At 39.4% G+C, this 22667-nt stretch overlaps 1 long non-coding RNA gene across 2 annotated transcripts; it reads left to right on the top strand.

Moving 5' to 3' along the window:
- The first annotated feature begins 237 nt into the window (after positions 1-237).
- Positions 238-22241, top strand: LOC148219808 (uncharacterized). 2 transcript variants are annotated; one of them, XR_015799233.1, is made up of 4 exons: positions 238-343; positions 8945-9121; positions 18372-19037; positions 21728-22241. It is a non-coding gene; the product is annotated as an uncharacterized LOC148219808 (long non-coding RNA). The 2 variants fall into 2 exon arrangements; XR_015799232.1 differs by lacking the exon at positions 21728-22241 and having other exon boundaries at positions 18372-19158.
- Positions 22242-22667: the final 426 nt, after the last annotated feature.

Genomic DNA, 22667 nt, shown 5'->3' with positions numbered 1-22667 from the left:
GACAAGTGGCGGCCGCCGCCGCCGCTCCGGAAGGAAACGATTTTTTCAGATGCCTCTCGCGGATCCCCCGCGCCGCGGCCTCGGCACCCGGACCGGCCCCTCCGTCCGCCGGCGACCCTCCTGCCCGCTGGGGCGGGGGCAAGGCGGGAGCCGGGGCCGGGGCCGTCCGCCGGGCGGTGCGGAGGGCTGGGGCGCGGGTCGGCATCCCCCAGTGCGTCCCGGAGCCGCTGTCGCAGCGGGCGAGGCCGGGGTCTCCTCAGCGGCCGCGGCTCCGCATCATCCGAGGGCGGCCGGACAGGACAGATCCTCCCGGTTGTCTCCTCCTGAGCGGTGGTCGTGGAAGGCAAGTCCGGGATGTCGTGTCGGGAGGAGAGAAGCCCTCTCCGCTGCCCCCGCTCTGGCCTCTGTTTTCTGCCCTCGACAATTAACAACTCCCCAGCTAAGAGTGCCTTTTCCTGTGGCGTGGATTCCCACGGCCTGAGTGTATCAGTAGTATTAGTATTATTGGTATTGCTAATATTTGGTTATAATTTGGTTCTAACTGGTACTAATTTGGTTCTCGAAGATCCTGGAGCAATACTTCTTCATCCTCCTGATGTCTGGGTAACCTCTGGGTAATGGCACTGTCCACAGTCCAGGATGACTTACAGCAGGAATTAAACATTCAGGACACTGCCTACAGGGACAGTTTTAATTCTGAAGTCTAAGGTTGTCTGCATATCCTCCATATTTATATGCATCCCTTATTTAATTGTGCAAGATCTACAACAAAAGCCATAAATTGCTCCTCACATGCTTTTGCCTTTTCACTAAAATATATCAATACAACAGACCCAGTAGCATATATTTAATAGCTTTCAGCAAAACCACACATTTTTGTGGCTAGTCTGTGGCGTTGTCTATCACCTCTTGTGACTTTATCAACTGTCAGACACATGTTAAGGTGGGACGAGTATAGAGGCTGGTGTTCTGTGATGTTAGCAAAAGTATGCAAATAGTGAGAGAAAAATTTCAAGCCTTTTTGGAAAAAGACAGATACTGCTTTACCTACCTAACAAAGCAAGTCTATTCTGCATAGTCTTTAGCTGTGCAAATCACTTACTGAAGTAATTTGCAGTTTTTCCATGTGACATGCGGTAAGCAGGCTGTGTGCTCTTTGTGTTTTTGGGATATGGAAGCATCAGGCTCAGGAAGCATAACCTAAGACTTCTCCAGGACTGAGTGTACTTTCGAAGCAGTCCGTTGTTAATTTCCTCCCCATGTGCACACAAGCTGGCACATTTATAACGCCGATCAGTAAGCCACTAGGCATTCACTCCAGCTGTCACCACTAAAAAACAGCGGCCCAAGTGTTGTGTCTGGACATATGAACACTACCCGAGATGTTGTGTGAGCAACAAGGTAGCAGATCCTGGGTCTATCTTCCTCAAGCTACTAACAGACAAGCTAATTGGAAAGGATGTCCTCCAGAAAGGATGTACAATGGCATTAAGAATTACCGGTGTTGAGTGTCTCAGCTTTCTGCATGAGCCGTGCATTTTAAAATACTGTCTCCCGTCCCATCCCCCGCCCCCCGGCTCCTTTCAAACAGCTGGGAGGTGCTGGGCCGTGGTGAGTCATGTGCAGTACAACCTCCAGTAGTAAGGGCTCCTTGAGACCTTCACAGCCCCATCATAGTGGTGTCCTAAATTTTCAGACAACTTACTGCTCTGGGGTTGCAGAGGAGCCATGTATGACACTCAGCCGCTTCCCTTGCTTATGCATATCCTGAAATTACTCCAATCAGTGTCAGCTGCACCAGCTCCTCACATCCGACAGCTCTTGTTTTTGTCACAAAACAATCAGGTAAACCCATGGGAGGTGAGTGTAAAGCCCTTTACACACTTCCACCTTGAAATTTAACCCCAGGTGTTGTGTATTATCAAAATAATTTATAAAGAAATTTTATATGAGGTATCTATCTGCATTTATACTTTTAGTTCAATACTATTTCACTATTTTGATACACTGCAGAGAAATCTGGATTTAATGGACACATAGACTGGACCACTTTTATAGGAGAAATGGTGGCATCTAGTGGTTAACAATAATAGTCCTGTACCTGTGTTCAGAATGCCTTTAAAAATTCATGTAAGGGCATATAAAACACCATATATATTTTCTTCATAGCAGCCATAGGTGGAAAGCACTGACTAAATCTAGCTGCCCTTTAAGTGTTCCATTAGGAATTTAAGAAAGAATGATGGTGGTGAATGCCATGTTCAAAACAAACAAACAAAAGCCTCAAAAAAGTGGTGGCAAGTGCATATCCTTGATGCAAGAATGGAAAAATTTAAGACTGGAATATATTAATTATTGAAAGGACTGGAGCTATTTCTATCACTAATCAGACAAATTTTAAAAATTTGCAGTAGGGTGGCAGTGTTCAAATCCAAACCAAAACTTTCTTGGCTGCTTTTTCACGTTTATTCTTTAAAATATCACCACAATTCAGTGAGTAACTGCCATTTAGGTGTGTGAGATTAAAAAAAAATATAGAGCATTTGGCTCTAAGTGATGGAAAACAATGTGCCCATCCCACAAAAATAGCTCATATCAGAGCTAGCACAGCCACCTGCAAAATACAAAGAACTATCAACATTCTTTGCAGAGTGAACTTACAGTAACTCTAAGCTTGAAATTCACCTTGGGCATTTGGTTTCATTAGGGAGGCATATAGACATCATTTACAGAGCAGTAGTTGTAGCTGCCAACCATCCTATAACATTTTTGTAGGCATGTATTGATTCATTTGGGTAATCGTGTATTAATGGCATCTTAACAAATAAATTGTCTTTAGTCTTTATTCTCGTGTTACAAAACTCCTCAGGGTTTATAGCCGAGTTTGGTATTTTTACATTGTGTTTGCATTATTGCAACATCTGGCTCTATAACCATTTGTATTTCTAGGTACCATTTTATTTCGTAAGGTAATTATATGTCCAATCTATTAACCCTCACAGACTGCATGTGGTTAAAGCCTTTTCTATTGATTTTACTGCGAACTGTACCCAGACAGATCTTGGATAAATATACCCCTTTCTTTCAAGAGAGATTGGCTCCTCATGTCCTTACACTCTGTCTTGGTTTGAAAAAACAGGTGTCTGCCAAGGAAGGTGGGAACCTCCCTCGGAATGGGAAAAAAAAAAAAAAAAAAAAAAAAAAAAAAAAAAAAAAAAAGGAAAAAAAATACTCCCTTCTATCTGAATTATTATAGCTTTGAAATTAAAGGACTTTCCCGCAGATATGGGAAAAGGAGTAACAGTTCTTTACTAGAATGTATATGTGTAACAAGGCAAAAAAACCAACAACAACGGCAGAGACAACAAAAAGAACCAGAAACACCTCTGAAGAATTGGTTGACTTTTTTTCCCTTCTTGCCAGTCTCCCTGACAGGAGGTGGATTTTGGTGGGACCTGGGAAGGTGAAAAACCATTGGCAGCGCCCTCCCCGTATCTTTGGAAACCCTTGATCAGCATAGCTCAGTATCTCTGTTTATACAAGGCAGATGCAATTCATTTAAACAATATCAGGCTTCCTGGGTATTCAAACTGAAAGTGGTAGGGTGGAGTTAAAGCTGAACATCTCATGCAAACCCTTCTCCAGCCTCCTGTGAAGCAGTGCTTGGGAAATGAATCCTACCCGCCAGGACGACAGGAAGCATCCCTCTGAGGGGGAGAGGTTCGGGGATCCCAGGGTTTCCCCGGAGGCACCCAAGCAGATGGTGAGAGGGTCCTTTTTTGGGGAGGTAGGGTGTTAGCAGGGTCCCAGCGCGGAGCTCGCTGGGGTAGGGGAAGGCAGCGGCAGACGGAGCCCGGCGGTGGCGGCCAATTCTCCGCACAGCGCCCGCAGCCTCCCTCCCCTTCCATGCCGACACCGAGGGAGCGAGAGGAGCCCAGCCCAGCCCCTCACCGCGCTATCCTTGCCCTTCCAAGAGAAAACCACATAGGTAAAGAGAGTAGCCAGCTGCACCCTTCCCCCTCCTCCTCCTCCTCCCGGCCACATCTTGCTTTTCCTCTAAGTATCAGTAGTTATTGTTTCTTAGCAACAGATGGGACAAAATTCCCTGAGAGAAAGAAACAAAAGGAATAATCCTAACCCCCAACACAGCTTCACCAGAATTTCCTTGCAGAGAAATTACAACTAGAGAAGCAGGAGGCCAACTGCAATATCTTGCTCTTTCACTACTGTCCACAGAGTCAATTCTGATGTTCATATATTCAATCCTGTTCGAGACAGAGATCAGTGAAGAGCAACAGGTATTACTAAAAACAAAACCTTTATATCTTCTAGAATGATTTGCAGTTCTGAAAATCCACCAGTAAGTAAAATTTCAGATTCAAGATGATTTTGCAACATAACTATTACTAAACCTTTTACTGGGGGGAAACGAACAAATGATACCATCTGCAATTTAATTAAAGTGTGGAGCTTCATGTTCAAATTTAAATTTAAAATTATATATATATTATAGACTATGCTGGGAAATCTGTACTTCTGAAAATCTGTTTAGATTTAAAATTTGCTCCATTTTTTATGATAAAATATTGTTACACAAAAGTTTACATGGGCAATTTATATGAAATTTATTTAAAAAATATTTTTAGCAGGTAAATTTATTTAACCTGCTTTATTTTACTGCTATTTCAAACTGTTTATCTTGTCTCTACTTTGTAGTTGTTTTCCTTCACTTCTTTTAAGAGAAATAAATGAGACAAAATCACTCTCTTTTACAAATGGAAGACCTCCATACATAGCTCCCACCCCTATATGGGATACACTAAAAGGCCGTAAGTGGTGGACAGCAGTCTTTACTTCCTTCTCAGGTACCCCCATAGCCATGGACTGGAATGGAAGACATAGTCTCAAGTGGTTTAAACAGGATTTGTCTTAACACTTTTGACACACATTATTGCCTACTATTCTAATGAGAGATGAAAGAATTAAAAGAATGTCAGCAAAGTGTTATGTCTCCAAATGCTTAGGAAAGACAAATCCACCTTATGTCAATCCTGGTAAAGAGGTAGCTACAGCTATAAGGAGCACAACAGAAAATTTCTCTTTTAAAGACCTCAACAAACACATTCTCCATGCACTCTGAAAACTAAAAACCTTTCTTGCTTAACATAACTTTCCTGCAATATCTGCAGTACGAAAATAAATTGTGTAGTGTTTTCTTCCAAATTGTAAAATATGTTCAAAAGACTGAAAAAGTTTTAGTTGTAATAGTTTTACTAATTGTTTTACTACCAAAGGTAATAGCACTATTTGATTAACCTGGCCACAAGAGGTCTTTTTTCTTTTTTCACCTTGGAAACAAAAGAAGGTAAAATAGAAAATTAATTTCCACATAGCAATAGCAGTATCCTATGTACACAAATACCTTACTGGTTAATCTGCAGACTGCAGCAATGCATGCCAGGGAATTGTGTGACATACTTTGATGTGTGGTTTGGAGAAGGTAGAGGTCACTGCTTTAAGGCTGCTCAAGCAATTTGAAAAGAAAAATCTGGCAAAGTGAATAAAAATCTAAACTAAGTTAAAAAAAATCCACTCAGAAGAAGAAAGCTCTGGAAAGGAAATAGCAGGATGTCTATACATGTGAAGAGCTAATGCTCCCAGAGGAAGAACTGAATAATTACCTTTCATTATAAATCAACCAAAACAAAAGTGACAGTAAACACATACACATCCTCTCTTCCAACATCCAGTGCAAATGAATCATGTGACATTATAAAAGGAAGAACTAGAACGACAGAACTGTATGGTCAGAAGTCTGATCCTAGGCTTGTTGGTTTCATGCATTTATGTAATCCTTTTTTAAGAATTGTTGAAGAGGTTATAAGCAAGTGGATAACAAATAACTTTCTTTTTTCCTCAAGTTTGTTAGGAATATTACTCAAATACGACTTCTACTCAGATTTGACATCAAAGTCACCTAATGGAATATCCTTCTAGTGTGCAACTTGAAATGTCTGGATGAAGGACAAATAATGATACTTACAAGACTCACCCTTTCATTAACAATTGTGATAACATTATTTTGCAATTGTTATATAAGGCCAGAAAAAAAAATCTTTTGTATATTATGTCACTTTTCCCTCTTGATCCTAGAGACAAATTTCCAAAATCTGAATTAGGAAAATAAAGAATTATACTTAACATTAAGAAAGCAAACTATTAAGAATTTTGATTAGAATCCACCCTTTCAGTCTGTCAGTATTCTGAATTTATGTCAAAGCCGTCCCTTTGAATTTGGTAGGATTATGGATGTGTCAGCTTCTTGTTCTTACTACTAGATGAGTGTATTACTAATCATACTAAGATTTCTAGAAAGCCAAATGAGAGCTAAGCATTATGAGATTATTTTTCCTGAGAAGTTTAATATGCTGTCTGCTGTAGCTAATCACACAAGGGATTAGAAAGCCTGGCAGGAGAGTTTAAACATACCATGGATAAACTATTAAATTCCTATCAAAGACATTGGAAAGCTGCTTATTGATTACAACAAGCCTTGGAATGGGCCTGAAATCTTGTTTATGCCTGGGACCGTATGCTTTCTTGATTTGAATGCAGGTAGGTTCTTTTACAGCTACACTGGGAGCCTGGTTAGATGCTGGTTGAGGAGAAGGTACATGCACAATATGAGGAGTAGTTGTGCCACCTTGTGAAACAACACCATGGTTGCAGTCAGAGGGTTTCTGGTAGCATTTCATTATAATTCAAGCCATCATATAATGTCTTCAGGACCAAGTTATTTTTACACTGTTTTATTTTACACCTTTTATTAGAAAAATACTTTAAAAGAAATAACTTCTCCACTTGCTTTCTGATTTATTTGCTGAAAATGCTATCAGAGCTTTGAAAAAATTATCTTTTACCTACTCATTTCTGTCCTATGTAGCTGCAATACATTGTGCAAAGAGTAGATAACTCTTGATAACAGCAGTTTTTCCAAAATAATTATATCCTTTTCAAAAGTAATAACTAATTTGTATAAAGTATTTTGTTCAGAGAATCTAGATCTTTTTATGGGAAACATAAACAGACAAACAAACAAGCAAACAGATCTTCCAAGAGGCATAAGGGATTTCCAAAGGAAAAAGTTGGATTTTTTTGTTTTATCTTTCTATGATTGAATTCAAAAATTTCAAAAATAAATTAAAGCAATTGAAAGAAAACACTTTTTAGATTTAAAACACATGATATTTCTGTGAGTAAAAATATGTGCATGAAATATAAACCACGAAATCCATTCAAAAAATTTCTACAAGAAAACAGTTGCTCTGTTTTAAAAATGCATAATATAAAATATATACATCATAATTTTTACTAGTGTTTTTAACTTACAATACAAATAGCAGATTTGATTAGTAATGTTGGAAACCTTCACTTGGCTTAAGAGAACACCACAGCTGAAGAAAGAATAATCCAATAAATTATTTCCATTCTACCATTTCACTAATTTAATGTGCAGTTTGTGGCATATTTTCTCTACTCAGTTACCCAGTACATCGTGGTCCAAATTCAGCAGAATATATTCTTTTTAGCATTTAAGCTATCTTAATGGAACTAGGGCAAGTAGACTAGAAGTCTCAAAACAAAAATTATAAAAGGCTAACATTGTGCATAAATTAAAGGCAGCACCACAGTATGTTGCTTCAGAATTCCTGTATTTTAAGAGATGCTACATTTAAAAGCATTGTCCCCAAATCACTAATGGAGGAATTAAGCTTGTTGTGATTATGGAAATAACGTGCTTGAAATTATGTCCATTTTAACTTTGGTTGGGTTTTTTTAAATGAGAAAGTTAATAATTTAAACATTTAAATGTAGCTCAAATTATAGTTTGCCAGTTGAATGCATTTTTACACTTAAAAGTGGCTATAGTGAAGAGAGAAACTATGAAATTCAATTTGTGACTCATATGCATTTAGCATTTTCAGAGCAATGGCACCAAGGATTAAGTCTGGCAAATTTCCTTTGGAAAATCTCACTGCTTGTATTTCATTCAGCGTTTGCAAAGGAAAAGTTTGCATGTTGGCGACTGGCATTTACAACACTGATGAGCATCAGCATGTAACAAATTGCAGAAAATATCCAGGACTCGGGATTTTTTATCAATTTAGATTGTAGCCTTGAGGAGAGAATGCAGAAAATTTACAGGTTTACAGTCTCATGCCACAAATTTCTAAGAGAAATTTTCCCATGGATAAGCTTCTGAAATTTCAGATGATCGTAAGACAAATATGAATTAATTTCTCTGATGATAAAAGAAACATATGTGTCTTACTTTCTTTTGTATTATTCTGACAATGGTTGTTTCTAAGAACTGTGTCTATGCAAAATCTAGTTAAAGTAAAAAAGGCTTTGGATTTTAAAGGTAGGCTAATTAGTCAGGCTCCTGTCCCACATGGGAACCCATCCTTCCAGGCTTGAAAATGCAAGGTTGATGACAGCAGGCTCATCTTGCTGAATTTTAATTTCATTTTATATCAGGGAACAATTTTATATGTCATGTGCCTCCAAGCTGCTATGGTGTATGTGCCAGCCATAGAAGGAGGGGCTGTTAAGATCTGCTAAATGCTCTGTGGACAAGGACATTAAATTTCCCCTGGGACAAGGAGGATAAATTGCTGATTATTCTTAATTAATACGCAAAAGACCTAGGAATTCCTGAAGTAGTATATTCCACCACTTCCATTATGTATAGATCTTTCCGGATTGCTGAGACAAGCAGAACTAATATAGAGAGATATCATCATATCACCCAAAGGAAACACTCACAAAGAGTTTAGAAGGGGGGCACACATTGCTTGTTTTGGCTGGACTGGTAAGACTGACTGCTGTGGCCATCAAAACTTACACTCTATTATTTTTCTCACTATAATCTTTTATAAAGCAGGAGAGAAGGAAAGGAGAAGTCAGCAACCAACTAAACCGAACTTGGAAAGGCTGGAGATAGACCAGAAGGCATAGCTGTGCAGCAGAATACCAAAATATTTGAGGAGGGGAGACAACCCCATTCCTCCCTATTCCTGGGACAAGGACAGTAAACAGCATGTGATATCATTACCTAAAGGTAATTTTTTAAATATATTAAATTAGTGGTTCAAGTCTATTATTAGCTACATTTGTCTTTATTTCACCAGTAATTGTAAATGAGAAAGCAAGGAATCGGAATTTCTTTGTCCTTGCAGTGTGCATGTCACTAATCCTTGTCTCTGGCTCCTTTCATTCAAGTAATTACCACTAGGAATTTTAACACTAGAACTTATATTTTTCAGCTTACTAATTATTTTCTCTGAATAATATTTTAAAGAGATTACAACTATTCAGCAGCTAGTGCAATATAAGAGCATGTCCGATAAAAACCATGCCCTGTCATTTGCAGTATTTCTCTTCTGCCACGGTACAAAAGGTGATTAATATGCTAAACCAGTGATATTTGGTAAATACAGCTTATAAGTATTTTTCTCTGTCAAGAACACATCAAGATCCCTGCTACTACCCTGAAAGTAGCATTTCCCAAGCAGCATAAGGCTGCAGAATTTATTTGCTGGAGAACATTTTCTACAGATTGACCTCCCTATTTTGATATAAAGGTTCAGACTTCAACTCTTCTCATATTTTTACCTTTTCCCAAAGTGTGATTTCCTCAGCAGAGGGGAGTCAGAATTTTCCTTATCTGTCTCTTGCAGTATCAGGCAGGAAATTATAGATTTTATTGAAGATCTAAAATTTGCCATTCTCTTTCATTTATTTAGCTTCACTCTTTTAAACCAGGGACATGGGAAAAGAGTATTTTCTTCATCTTCAATACACTCGGTGATTCATCTCCTCTGTTTCCAGAGTTGTATTTGAAGGCCTTTTCACACTGAAGAGGGCTCAGCATGCTGCTTTATGCTTAAACAGTAGCTGACAGATCCTACACAAAAAAAGAGTCTCCTTGTCAATGCTTCATTTTCAATGAAGCCGAGGCTAGCATGGGGGCATATTCTTAGAAAAGAGCTCACCACTGACACCAGTTTTCAGCAGAATGATACATTACAGAATGGGCAGGCATGAATAAGTTTAGAGCATTGCCGTGCAAAAATCCCTTGGGTTTTAAAGGAAGCAAAGAAGTGATTTCTCAAAGAAGCAGTGCCAATGCTAAGAGAAAGAAATTCCTGTTGTGTGCATTTACAGTGCAACTGTTGGTAAGTGCAACAACTGAATCAACCTGACTTAATTTTACATTTTTTAGTGCCTTAAATGAAAGAAGTATGCAGAAAGTGAAAAAAAAGTGCTGAAAACAATGCTGAAAATATAATAAAATATTCAGGGCCTAGAATTGTACAGGATAACAGTAGTATCAGAGGTAACAAGAACTTCTTGTGTGGGTACAGAAAGCTCAGCGATGCTGAGCAGGCTAGAGGGCAGATATGTGAGCACTCATTATATCTTTCTTTCCTTTAAAATGCCATCATACTCATATTTTTCTTTAATTTTAACTGAGAAGGCTTTTTTGAACTGGTTGATACTGGTTGAACTTATTTTTGAACTGGTTGATGACACAGTCAGCACCAAAGACGTAAGAATTCAGCATAGAATAGGGCTGTGACAACAGTGAGAACCCTTAGGGAATTTAGATATTGCAAAAGTGAAGTCTAGGATGCTTGAAGAGATGGGTTGCTGCTGTAAAACTGGAAGTTACCTCTCATAATAGTGACTTTTGTGAGGTTCTACAAAAACAAAACAGGACCAGTATTAGACTGGTTTAAACTTTGGTGTTTAAAATCTCATAGTTTGCTTAACTATGGCTTCCAGGGAGAATAACCTGAAGCAAATCCAGCAATTTCCTATTATGTAAAAGACTAACAAAAGTTGAGATTAAAAAGTCCTCCTGAACTTGGGGCTTTCCAGAGCACAAGAGGCTGTGCTTGGCCTATCTCCATTTTTGACAGTATAAACATGTCCTGAGGCTTCAGCGTGTTTTACAGAATCAAATCAGCATTTCTTGAAGATGACTCAGGTTTAGTTACACAAAAATTCTAGATGTTTGAGCATGTTGCTCAAAATTAGAGCAGGGAAATTTGATATATTATCCTTAGTACCAATTCTTTAACTCTTCTCAGATTTTTCAGGTCCACTGCTGAGACTGACATTGAAAACTGAGAGTCTGCACTGATGCCTTTATTTTAAAAGCCTTCTACCACAGCTCTGATCAGGAGCTCCCATCTGTTCTGTTTTAGTGACTTCAGTTTCTCCTTCCAGTTCCACTGGACACCTCCATAATGGTTCTAAACCTTCCTGAACTTGGATGAGTTTTTCCAAATATTTCTGCTGAGGTTTGCATATGGAGGCTCTATTGCCCTGACAGACCACGGGATTTTGTGCCATGTCAGTGCTGTACACACCACTCTCTAAGCCTGTGCAATAAAACGTCCTGGTTGTGATTCCTTAGCAAGCATTTGCTGGTACACTTACAGCAATGAATTCTTTCTAAAAATCATCTTCCATGTCTGCCATTTGTCTATCTAGATTGTAAGCATGATGATTACAATAATGCATTTTAACAGCAATCTCCCAAAGGAAAGTTCCCAAAAAACTTGGAGTTTTTTGAGAATTGTATTTCAGGGGTGCATGGTTATGATGTGTTATGAGAAAAGCATTGGGTTTGTATCTGTATTAGTGGTAACCTTTGCCAGGGTGCATTTCACACCAAAACATAGTTTGATTCACAATAACATAGTTAAATTATTTGTTGAGGGGTTTTTTTGGTGCTTTTTAATAAAAATAATGGAAAGATAATATCAAAGCTCAACCTGCCAAAATTAAAATAAGCATTTTTCTTCCTGGTTCTTCAGTTATTTCTATTTCCAAAACAAGCATCAAGTTGAACTTCGAAGAAAAACGTAATTTTTTAAACATAATTTAGTAAATTTTAAGGCATTATACAATACAACCGTAATCACCTTATGTTCCCTGGTTTGATGGCAATGTTTTCATCAAGGGAATAGATATTTGCTGAAGACCTCGGGCTTTTAAAAATTTTTTTAATGTAAATCGTCATCTGAGCCTTCTAGCCGGATGTGATTGGAGAGGTTACACTAAGTGGAAAGCAAATTTATTTTTACATCATAAAAAATGTACTTTCATATTAGGGTTTATTGACTGCTTTGATGTGTTAATATTCTCAGTAAGAAAAGAAGTGTTTGTAAACTAGACCCCAATCCTGCAATTATATTGCATAGTAGTTATGGTCATTTACCTTATAAAACCAACTTGAATAATCTTAACTCTTTTTTTTTCCTTTCTTTTAATTTTATTTGAAACTCCAAAACACGAGAACTTAGAAGACAGAAGCAGGTTACAAGTCAAAGCCATCTACTTCAGTAAAAAAGGGAAATATCTAGATTTTGGGCATATTCTACCAGCATAATTAAAATAGAACAAAATCCTTGTTTATGAGCAACATTTACTAAGAACCTTCTTCACTTTCTTTTTCTGGAATGCATAGTAACTCATTTTGTGTCTTAACATTACCACGTTGAAGAAATGATGCGCAAGATGAGTCAAAATTATTCTCCTCTTTACAGAGAGTAAGGAGTTTTGTTTTTTTTAAATAAAAAACAGCTACTGCTTTTTTTGTCAGAAGCGTCATGGTGATAATTTAGGCAGCGTCTCTGTGCCAGGCAGCTCTCAACTCCTGCCGTGTTCCTCAGGAGTAGGATCTGCTCACCCAGGAACTGGGTGATGGTTAGTGACAGCCATCAACTCCCCAGGAATTCTCAGCTTCCCACTTCTTAAAGCAGCCCGGGACTGTGGCTTAATAGCAGCTGGTCATTTGCATCCTGCCTCTGAGAGCATCGTATTTCAGAATCCACCTGTTTCCACCAGTCTTTGCTCATTCACTTTGAAGGCTGTTTATTCAAATATATAATGACCACTTTTTGAGGTTCCTGGCCCTAATGAAAAGCATGACTCTGATGTAGGTGCTGGTACAGCTTTCCTGCAGGTGGTTCCTCGCTGAGATAGCTCAATGTGGCAAGCCAGTCTCCAGAGAATATTGCATTGCCCGTGGTGCAAATACGGTGCACTTAAAAATATGTCAGATCATATATCAAAAGATATATAAAAAATATATTGATATATTTTGAAGCTTAAATGTGCTTCCCAAACTTTCATACTGTCAGCACAAATGGAAACTGGCTAGGAGGAAGCTGTGGATGTAGCTGGCTCCATAAACTTGAACTGTGTCAGATAACCAAATATGATGTTGGTACATACAGATATAACCAGGATGGATTAACAGGACCTAACTTTGTGTCAGAGAAGAAATTTGAGAAGAATCTCATAACTGTTTTATAAAAGGAGGATTTGTCTGACAACACTGCTGATGTTACAAAGTTCCAACTTTCAAGACATCCTGACATCCTCTCTGAATGCCATGTATGAAAGGAAAAAAAAATTACAAAATCCTTAGCCATTGAATATTTTTTTGAGAAGGATATTATTCAGATTCATCAGAATGAATCCTCAAGATATGCCCCTTATTGTTATCAAGTTTTAAAGGTATGGCTGGAAGCACATCTTCCAATAGAAAGCAGGCAGGGAAAGCCTCTTGGCCTTTAGTACTTGTCAATCAAGTGTAGTATACCACTGTGCTACTAGTGACAGAATTTAGCTCTCTTTAGTTTGCAGAACTTTATCATGGATGTCTTCCTCATCATCTCATTGATCAACAGCTGATTCTGCTGAAATCATCAGTAACAGCTTATTCTTTAACACTTCATAAGCATGCAGCAGCAGTTTACCCAATTACTGGGTTTGAAACTGATTTTGGACACTAAACAACTCCTGGTAATTCATAGGAATACCTATCATTTTGGTTTTGGTGAGCTGTTGCTGTATCTCACATTTATGGTCCACATCACCATGCTGAATAATGAAGTTTAAATGGATTAAGAAAACAACAGCAAAAAGTTTTCTTTTCAGCAAGCATTCCTCCCTCCATCATAACATGTTAAAACATTTGCAAGGGAGAAAGTAGGGAAGATCTTTTTCATTAAAAGACAGGGTCATGTCTCTGGAGTGAACTGATCCCACAAGAAGTTTCAGTGGGAGTCAGCAGAGACGACCAATGCTGCCTGCCTGGTTTGCCTCCAATTGCAGGGCTGCCCTGCTCCCCAGGTAGCCAGCACAGCCTGCCGAGCTGCTCCAGTGTCCCGTTCCTGACTGAACTGCCTGTCTGACAGACAGGGCACCCACACCCCTGCCTGGCCCCGAAGGCTCCAGCTCACAGCTGCATGAGAAATGCAGCTTTACAGACCTCTGCCTAATTCAGGATTGAAAATACACTGAAGAGCATGCTTGGAGCAAGAGGTGTACAACTGAGGAGCCAAGAAATATTACAGGTGTCAGACTAATAGAAAGGTCAATGATAGCTGCCCACCGCCAGGATGCAGAGAGAGGAAGCCCAGGCACTTTGGCAGCATCTGAGTGAGCCATTATCACAATTATTTTGTCCAAACTCAGGGGTGCAGGGAATAATCTACTGCAATGAAAGGAGATCTCACTTGGAATGGAAACAGATTTTCTGATGGTAGAATTGCCTTCTGAAGACAAGCACTGACTCCTCACTTGTCGTGGGGGTATGGACACAGCACTGGGGAAAGTATCTGACCAAGGCACATACTCTTAAATGTAGTCATTAAGGGCTGATTCAATGGATTTCACTGTACAGATCCTACCATCAAATGCCTTTATTTTTGTCAAAAAACACCAAAGAAGCTGATTTCTCACTTCAAGGTCAGACATGCATTTAGGGCCTTAGTGAATTCTTCTCTCCCTCGGCAGTTTGCAGTGTATTGCAATATTCATTTCCGCACAACATTACTGCTACAAACCCTTTTACTCACTTGTTTTCTACTGCCTTAGGATTTTACAGCTTGCCAATTTTACACACTGCCTTCCAGGCTGCAAACAATATCTCTGCTCTCTTCACCTGGAGAACCCATTTTTCTCTAGCTTTGAGCATTGCATAAACTTATACTTCCAATTTAATTACTTCTAATATTTGATATTTTAACCCATGTGTAAAAAGCCAGAGATACTGTTGAACCAGCTCATTCAATTCCAAATACATTGCCCAGGATTTATTCTTGTCCTAAGTATACTTTCTATGTCACATTTCAATCAGGGACAAAGCCTGATTTAATGCCATAGCTTTCTCTTTATCCTCAGCTTAATCTGAACAAATTAGGAGGTTTACCATTCAATTTCTCGTCATTTTATTTTTAAACAGACTCTATAAACTGTACTCTATGGTAACTTAATATTGCAGGCATTTCAGAAGTGTTTATGGGGTGCAATAACTTATCAGACCTTTAGAGCAATGCAGACCATTTCAGACAAAATAGAGCTTCCTCATTCCTTACTTGAATTTTTTGCCCACAAATGATTCTGAAACTTGATGCATTTAATACTAAGAAACAGACATTTTTTAAAATGAATGTAAAAATAAAAATTTAGGCCCACAACTATGCAAATTGCCCACATACCAGTTTACTAACATTTGGTTCAGCTTGCATCTCAACGAGCTGAGACAATATTTATGGCATTACTCATTAAAAAGCCAGAACTAATGCAAATTTAAAGATTGAATGCCCTGTGCTCATTTTAGCCTAAGAACTACTTTTATGAGGCACACAGTCTCTCCTTTAGCAATTCACCAGCAGGGCTAGTCACACACCGAGCATTATTCACTAATGGCTTTTGTATCCAGATTATTAAAGCCCAAGTAGTTTCAAAACACTATCATTCTTATAGTTCAGAAATTTCTTTTAAAAATGTACCTGGGTGTAGAAAAGAGGAATGAGGCTTCAAACAAAAGAAAGCACCTCCTGAAACAAAACCATCCCCTGTTATTTCCACTATATTTTTCCCTTCCCTTTCTGAGAAAGAACCAAGATATTTAGAAGAGAGACCCAAACAGCTGAACAAAAAAACGGCTTCAGCATGCATGCTTGTATGTGTTTTTTCAATATTCAGTTGTGCCTAGAGAAAAGCAGCTTTAAAGGCTGAACAGGCACACACACCCACAGGTATTAAAAACAACAGTCTACCAAATTTGAAGCAAATAAGCCCAATACTCAGTAGATTTGTGCTGTGTGTTGAACAATAACTGTACTGCCATAAAACTTTCTGCTTTCTACTGTAACTCCACAATGCTTCCTCCAAGAATACTAACCTTACCACAGGCAACAAGAATTCCCACAGATGAACCCACTTACTGCTACAAGAGTTTCAACTTACTACAGCAGCTGCAGCAAATTGATTTCTGAGCTGAGAGTGGCCTATTGGAGAACTTCCAAGGAGCCCAATCACCACAGAGGAAACCCCAGAGAGAAACAAGCCCTCTTCGGGAAGGCTGGTTCATATACTGGGTTGTCTGTGAAGTTAAGTACGTGGATTGAAAAAATAAGGATCTGTGTTTTCGTAAAAATGACATAGCAAGTCATGCTGCTATGAATTAACCATTCTTCTCTCATAGCCTTAAAATTGCTTGCTAACTGGTTACAATAATGCATTGAAAACATAATTGTGTACAGGATTTTTGTTGTTGGGTTGCCCTAATAGAAAGTAATATATCAGATGAGAGAGTGTCCAGTATATTTTCCACAATCAAGTGACTTACAATAGTTCTGGTGAGGAAAAAGAGCCCTCAACAATATCTGATTCGTAAATGAATGTTCTGACTCTTGGATTCAGTGTCTAATGATCAGCATTTAGCCATATTCAGGTTCATTGCAACAAGTCTGCAGTTGCAAAGATCCACAAAATCAACTTCCCTGACTAGAAAATCCTGACAAATACCTCTGTCAGGAAGAGGGCTGCCTGTCAGGATGCTATCACTGACCAGACTGGCTGATCCCAGGGAGAAATGCTGCAAAAGGAAGAAATCAAGAGGGATAGAGGGATCTGGTCGAAACCTGCTTCCTAAAGCACATGTTCATTCAAACTCTACCTCAGCTCAAACTTGAACTACATCTGTTCTTCAGCAGAAATCTGCCTGGAATGTGTTTTTATTTGGAGAGGAGGGAAGGGGGAAATGCTCCCACAAATCTCAAATCTTGCAAGCTAAATCTTTTACAGATTTAGATCCATGGACTTAGACATAAGTATTACATACAGAAATTTATTTTTCTCTACCACTGTTCTGTTGTCCTCCTCTCAGACAATGGACTATAAGTGGGCACAGGCCAAAGAAACTTGACTTACAACTCCGAGTTTGCAGTGCTACCAGATTGCTGAAAAATTAATTGAACCATGGCACATGTCACGTTCCTACCTATGAATCCAGGAACCTGAATAGGGACGTAGCAGTGTCTTGAGTCCGAACCGATATCATGGAAAATAAGAGGTGGAACAGAGAAAGTCTTTCAATCTAAGCAGGATCTCAGAGACACAAGAGTCTTTCCTGCATTCAGTAATGCATTTCTCTAGAATACAAATAATCAGGTTCACAAATAAACAGGTTATTGCCGTGCAGGTAAGGCCTCAACAGAACTGTCAATCCACAGAAATGTATATGCTTCTTAGTCTACAAATGAACACTAATTAAAGAAATTAAAAAAAAAAAGATAGATAGATAGATAATTCTAAAAGCAGTTTTCACAAAGGAAGCTATATAGGAGGAAGTGCTGTTGTTAAAACAAAAACTGTACTCCACTTAAAATACTAGGTGCTAAAAACTTTTAAAATTTATCTTGTGCAATAAGGAGATGATACACTTTATCTTACACCTGTCACTTGTTACAGCAGGTAACTGCTACTTTAACTTTTTAAATCTAGGTGCATCTTCTAAACAGTAAAACCACATCAGAAAATTGTGGACAAGGGCATTGTGTTTGTTGTGCTGGATGACTGTCTGAGGGCTGAGTAGGTCCCCCATAAATTTGTATTTCAGTGAATTACTCGTACAGCATAACCACATAGAATAGAACTTTGGAATGTATTTGGCAGTCCGATCTGCTTCAAAATCTCTTTTAACTAATCAGTGGGACTTGGGTAGGGAAGTCTGTGGTAGACCTTCCTGATCTTTCAGTGATAGATAGCAGAGATGCACAATGTCCGCATGGTTCTGCTATTATGGTTATTCATTCACCATTCACACAGCAAATATAATAATTAAAGGAGTAACTGCTGCCCTACCCAGAGATATTTATAGTATATTGCTACTCACAACTCAGATTACTTCTTTCCTTTTCAAATCCTGATGTGACCAGATAATTTCACTCTTGGCAAACTCAAAAATATCTCTTTCCCTCCCTTTATTTTTGTTATAGACCTTGCCTTCTGTAATAGGTGCGTTGGAAGGAAAAAAACTAGGCTGGAACATGGAAACATGTACCCTGCTAAAGCAACAAGCCCTGTGAGATCCTTTCCATGGACCACGTCTGTGCTTTACTGAAGGGGAGTGGCAGCTGTAATTTTCCCAAACTGTGCCTGTTGAACTGCCAGAACCAAGCAGGACTCTGTTTTCAGCAACTTTACAGGCCAAAACCAAATAAAATGAGAATATAGTTGCATATTTCTGGACGCTTTTGGGATGAGAAGAATGAAGCAAAGGAAGAAAAAGGCTGAGAATTTCCTCAACAGAATCTTCCCATATGCTCTAGTGATTTGGGAGAGTAGTCCTACTGAAAGCCAGTAAAAAACTTCAATCAATTAGTTAGTTTTTAAAAGCTCATCTTTACTTACTGGAGAAAATGTAATTTCTCTAAAATTAAAAAAAAAAAGTAATTTCTCTAAATCACTTGTGAAATATAGTAATTGCCAGTGCAATTATAGGTGGGCACAATCTGTGGAACTCTTATTTGCTTCCAGGTTGCTGCTGTGCAGTTTATAAGATCAAATTCCTGCAGTTACTGCATGTTACTGCAAATGCCAGTTTTCCCAGTAAAAGGTAGTATTCTACCTCAGTTATATCATTGTCCTACATCTTTTTAAAGGTAAGATACTGACGTATCAATGTAGTGTGATATGTTAAGAAGTTTTGCTGACTACAGAGGAGTCTTTGCTGATATTTGAGCTGATTACTATTGGAATAAAAATTTCAAAATTGTGCCAAGATTTCTTAATGTTCTGATGCAAACTTGACTACTTTCTTATCTTTAAGCACCTGTTTAAAGTGTTGTTGAAGTCAAGTTTTCTTCAGGGCTGCAGGAAAGGGACCTGGAGTTTCTTGATGAGGACAAGCTGACCATGAGTCAGCAGTGCCCTGGCAGCCAGGAGGGCCAGCTCTGTCCTGGGGTGCATCAGGCACAGCATCACAGCCAGACAAGGGAGGGGATTGTCCTGCTCTGCTCTGAGCTGGGGCAGCTTCACCTTGAGTGCTGGGGGCTGGTTTGGGTGCCACAATATAAAAAAGACATAAAGCTATTTGTGAGCATCTGAAGGAAGGCTGTGAGGATGGTGAAGGACCTTGAGGAGAAGCTGTGTGAGGAGTGGCTGAGGTCTCTTGGTCTGTTCAGCCTGGAGGAGACTGAGGGGAGATCTCACTGAGGTCTTCAACATCCACACAGGGTGAAACAGAGGAACAGGCATCAATCCCTTCACTCCTGTGACCAGTGACAGGACTTGAAGAAATGGAATGAAGCTGAATGTTTAGGCTGGATGTCAGGGAAAGTTTTTTCACCCACGGAGTGATTATGTACTGGAACGTGTTCCCCAGGGAGCTGGTCACGGCACCAAGCCTGACAGCAGAGTTCATGAAACATTTGGACAGTATTCTCAGACACATGGTGTGATTCTTGGGGTGTCCTGTGCAGGGCCAGGAGTGGGATTTGATGACCCTGATAGGCCCCTTCCAATTCAGCATATTCTATGATTCTGTGAAAGTATGAAATTATATATCTAAGTGTGCTCTCAAGGTAGTAAGAGATCAGTGAATGTAGATCACAGAGATTACTTACAGGAAACTTACCTAGTAGAGTTGTTTCATTTATGGAATCATATAACAATTAAGGTTGGAAAACACTTCTAAGATAATCATTACTAACTCTTAAACCAGCACCATTCTAACGACCACTAAACCATGTCCATAAAAAACATGTCCACATGTCTCTTGAACCCTTCCATAGGTGGTGACTCCATCACTTCCCTGGGCAACTGGTTCCAGGGCATGAGAACGATTTCAGTGAAGATTTTTTTATAACATCCATTCCAAACATTCCCTGGCACAACTTGAGGCCATTTCCTCTTATTCTGTCACTTGCTACCTGGGAAAAGAGACTGACACCCACATGTCTATAACCTCTTTTCTTGTAGTTGTAGAGAGCTACAAGGTCTGCCTGAGCCTTCTTAAGAGTTTTTAAAGCATTTTGGGGTAGACTAAACATTCTGTTCTCCAGACACCAATACTGATGCTAGTTTACTATGAATATTGTGAGATGACTTGTCTTCAGTCTCTGTCACGAATACATTTAAAGCCCAAACTACTCAAACCAACAAAAGCAAAAAACTCACATGAAAAAGAAACAGCACACGGCAATGTCTATCAACCAAAGATTTTTCTTTCTACAAGATATGTAAGGTAATACAGCATCAAATGGTTAAAGAAAGGATGTCTAATTTATTGTTTTTAGAGTTAGCACATGGTACAGAGGATCCAGAGCCACTCTTCCCTGAGGAAAAGTCCTTCTCTCAGTCTGTTGAGCTGGTTGGTTCCTCTCAAAGTATTCAGGCATTGTTTATTTTCCCATTACCAAGCGCACATCTCGCGTTTACACAGACAGCGGGCTCTCCCCATGCGAGTGGTCTCCGAGGGGCAGCAAGCCCCTTCCTTCGGGGCGGGCAGACGCTCCCGCAGGGCACCAAGGATCCTTCCCTTCCCGGGCAGCGCTCCGCCCGCCGCGCACATTCCCGGGAGCGGCGGGAGCCCCTCGGCCGCCAGGGGTCGCCCGAGGAGCCCGCACGGCGACGGCGCGCGCCGAGCGCAGCGGCACCAGCAGCCCTCAGCCCTTCCCCCGCGTCCCGGAGAAACATGGCATTAAAAAAAAAAAAAAAAAAAAAAAAAAAAAAAAACACCAACAAAATTTAGTCTAAACCGGCATCGTCGCGCCTGACACGTTTTTCCTCTTTGCTGGCTCTCCGCTAGGTGACAGCAGTGAAGTCGGACTAAAGCAGCCCGTAGTGAACTTGCGGAGAAAACGGCTTTATCCTTTCAGCTAAGCCCTCACAGAGTAATGCAGTTGAGAAACTCGCATTATTGGCTGTTTTCCTGGAAATTACAGAGCTCACTGCTTTTAGGCTTCCAGCCTGCAGGCCTCAATAATTTACAAAACTACATCTCTGCATTATATGCAATGCACTTAAAGCAAATGCACTTGGGAAAGAAGTCAAGTTTTGTTGGTTTAATGTGAGTAGTTACTTCATAATGTCAGCTATTAACCTTGTAAAATACTCCCAGGTTCTTACTTTCGTAAACTGAATGGGCCTGATGTTTCAGACAAGAACCCCCCATCTGCACTGAAACTGCAGCAAGGCAGGAGACCTGAGTTCCCTTGTATATTTACAGCAATGTCCAATTTTGTAACAGGGATACTAATTTTACGCATGTGCATTTAAATGCTGCTGCTCTTTTGCTGTTTTCTGCACATCAGATTAAAGCAGTAAGCTTTTTTATCTTGATTTTTTTTAGGTTGGATCTTCAAACTAGTTATAGTACAAGCTAGAGTAGGATCCAAGAAGTTACAGCATACACAAGAATCAGTCTTGGACTAGATGAGAAGGAAGGAATGAAATACACTTCTCTGAAGACGAATTCATCTTGACATGAGTTAAAGCACTGTAAACCTACTGCAAGCAGGACATATTCTAGAACTCGGAGGGCAGAGTACAAACCTTCTACCTTAGTTCTATTCCTGACTAATCCAAAGCACTTTTTAATAGTAGGACCCCAGCTGGTCTGTGGGTTAGAGAGGGTTAATAAATGAGGATTATTTGAGAAGTATTTTCTGACCAAGGCTGGCCATGGAGACTAAGAGGAGAGAAAGGAGAAAAGAAGATAACTAGAGAAAAACCTCCACAGCTGTGGAAAGCATTTTTAGAAGTGTTCTGGGAAGAATAGGGGTGGAGAATTTTCCACCAATTACTGCTATGTTGACTAATTGTGACCAATGACAAATTGTAAACTGTACAGAGGGTATAAATGATGGTGCAAAATTGTAATAAACAGATATTAGCTTCCTGAATTATAGTGTACTTTTTGTGTGTCGCACCTGCCTATACAGCAACACTTTTCTGTGGGACAAGAAGCAGAACTGGTAAAACCTCAACTTTTCAGATTCTGTGCCTCTGTGAGCTTCTCTTTCAAAAGGGAAATCCCTACCTCAATAGTATTCATAGTTCGATACAGAGGTATAAAGGGTTTGCAGCACCCAGAGTATCTTTTCAGAAAGGAAATCATTACTTGAGGTTCTTGTCTTCCTGTTCACTCACTTTTTATTTTGTCATTTTATCTCATGTTTTGATTCTCCTGAATTAATCTGACATATATTATCTTAACTACCTGTGTGATCTAAACATTTAATTTTGTTCCTTTAATTTACAAAGATCCTTTTCCCTGGCCTGGTTATATA

Source organism: Sturnus vulgaris, chromosome Z (assembly GCF_052056855.1).
Source record: "Sturnus vulgaris isolate bStuVul1 chromosome Z, bStuVul1.hap1, whole genome shotgun sequence".
Lineage (NCBI taxonomy): Eukaryota > Metazoa > Chordata > Aves > Passeriformes > Sturnidae > Sturnus > Sturnus vulgaris.
This window is presented reverse-complemented; position numbering and strand designations above follow the sequence as displayed.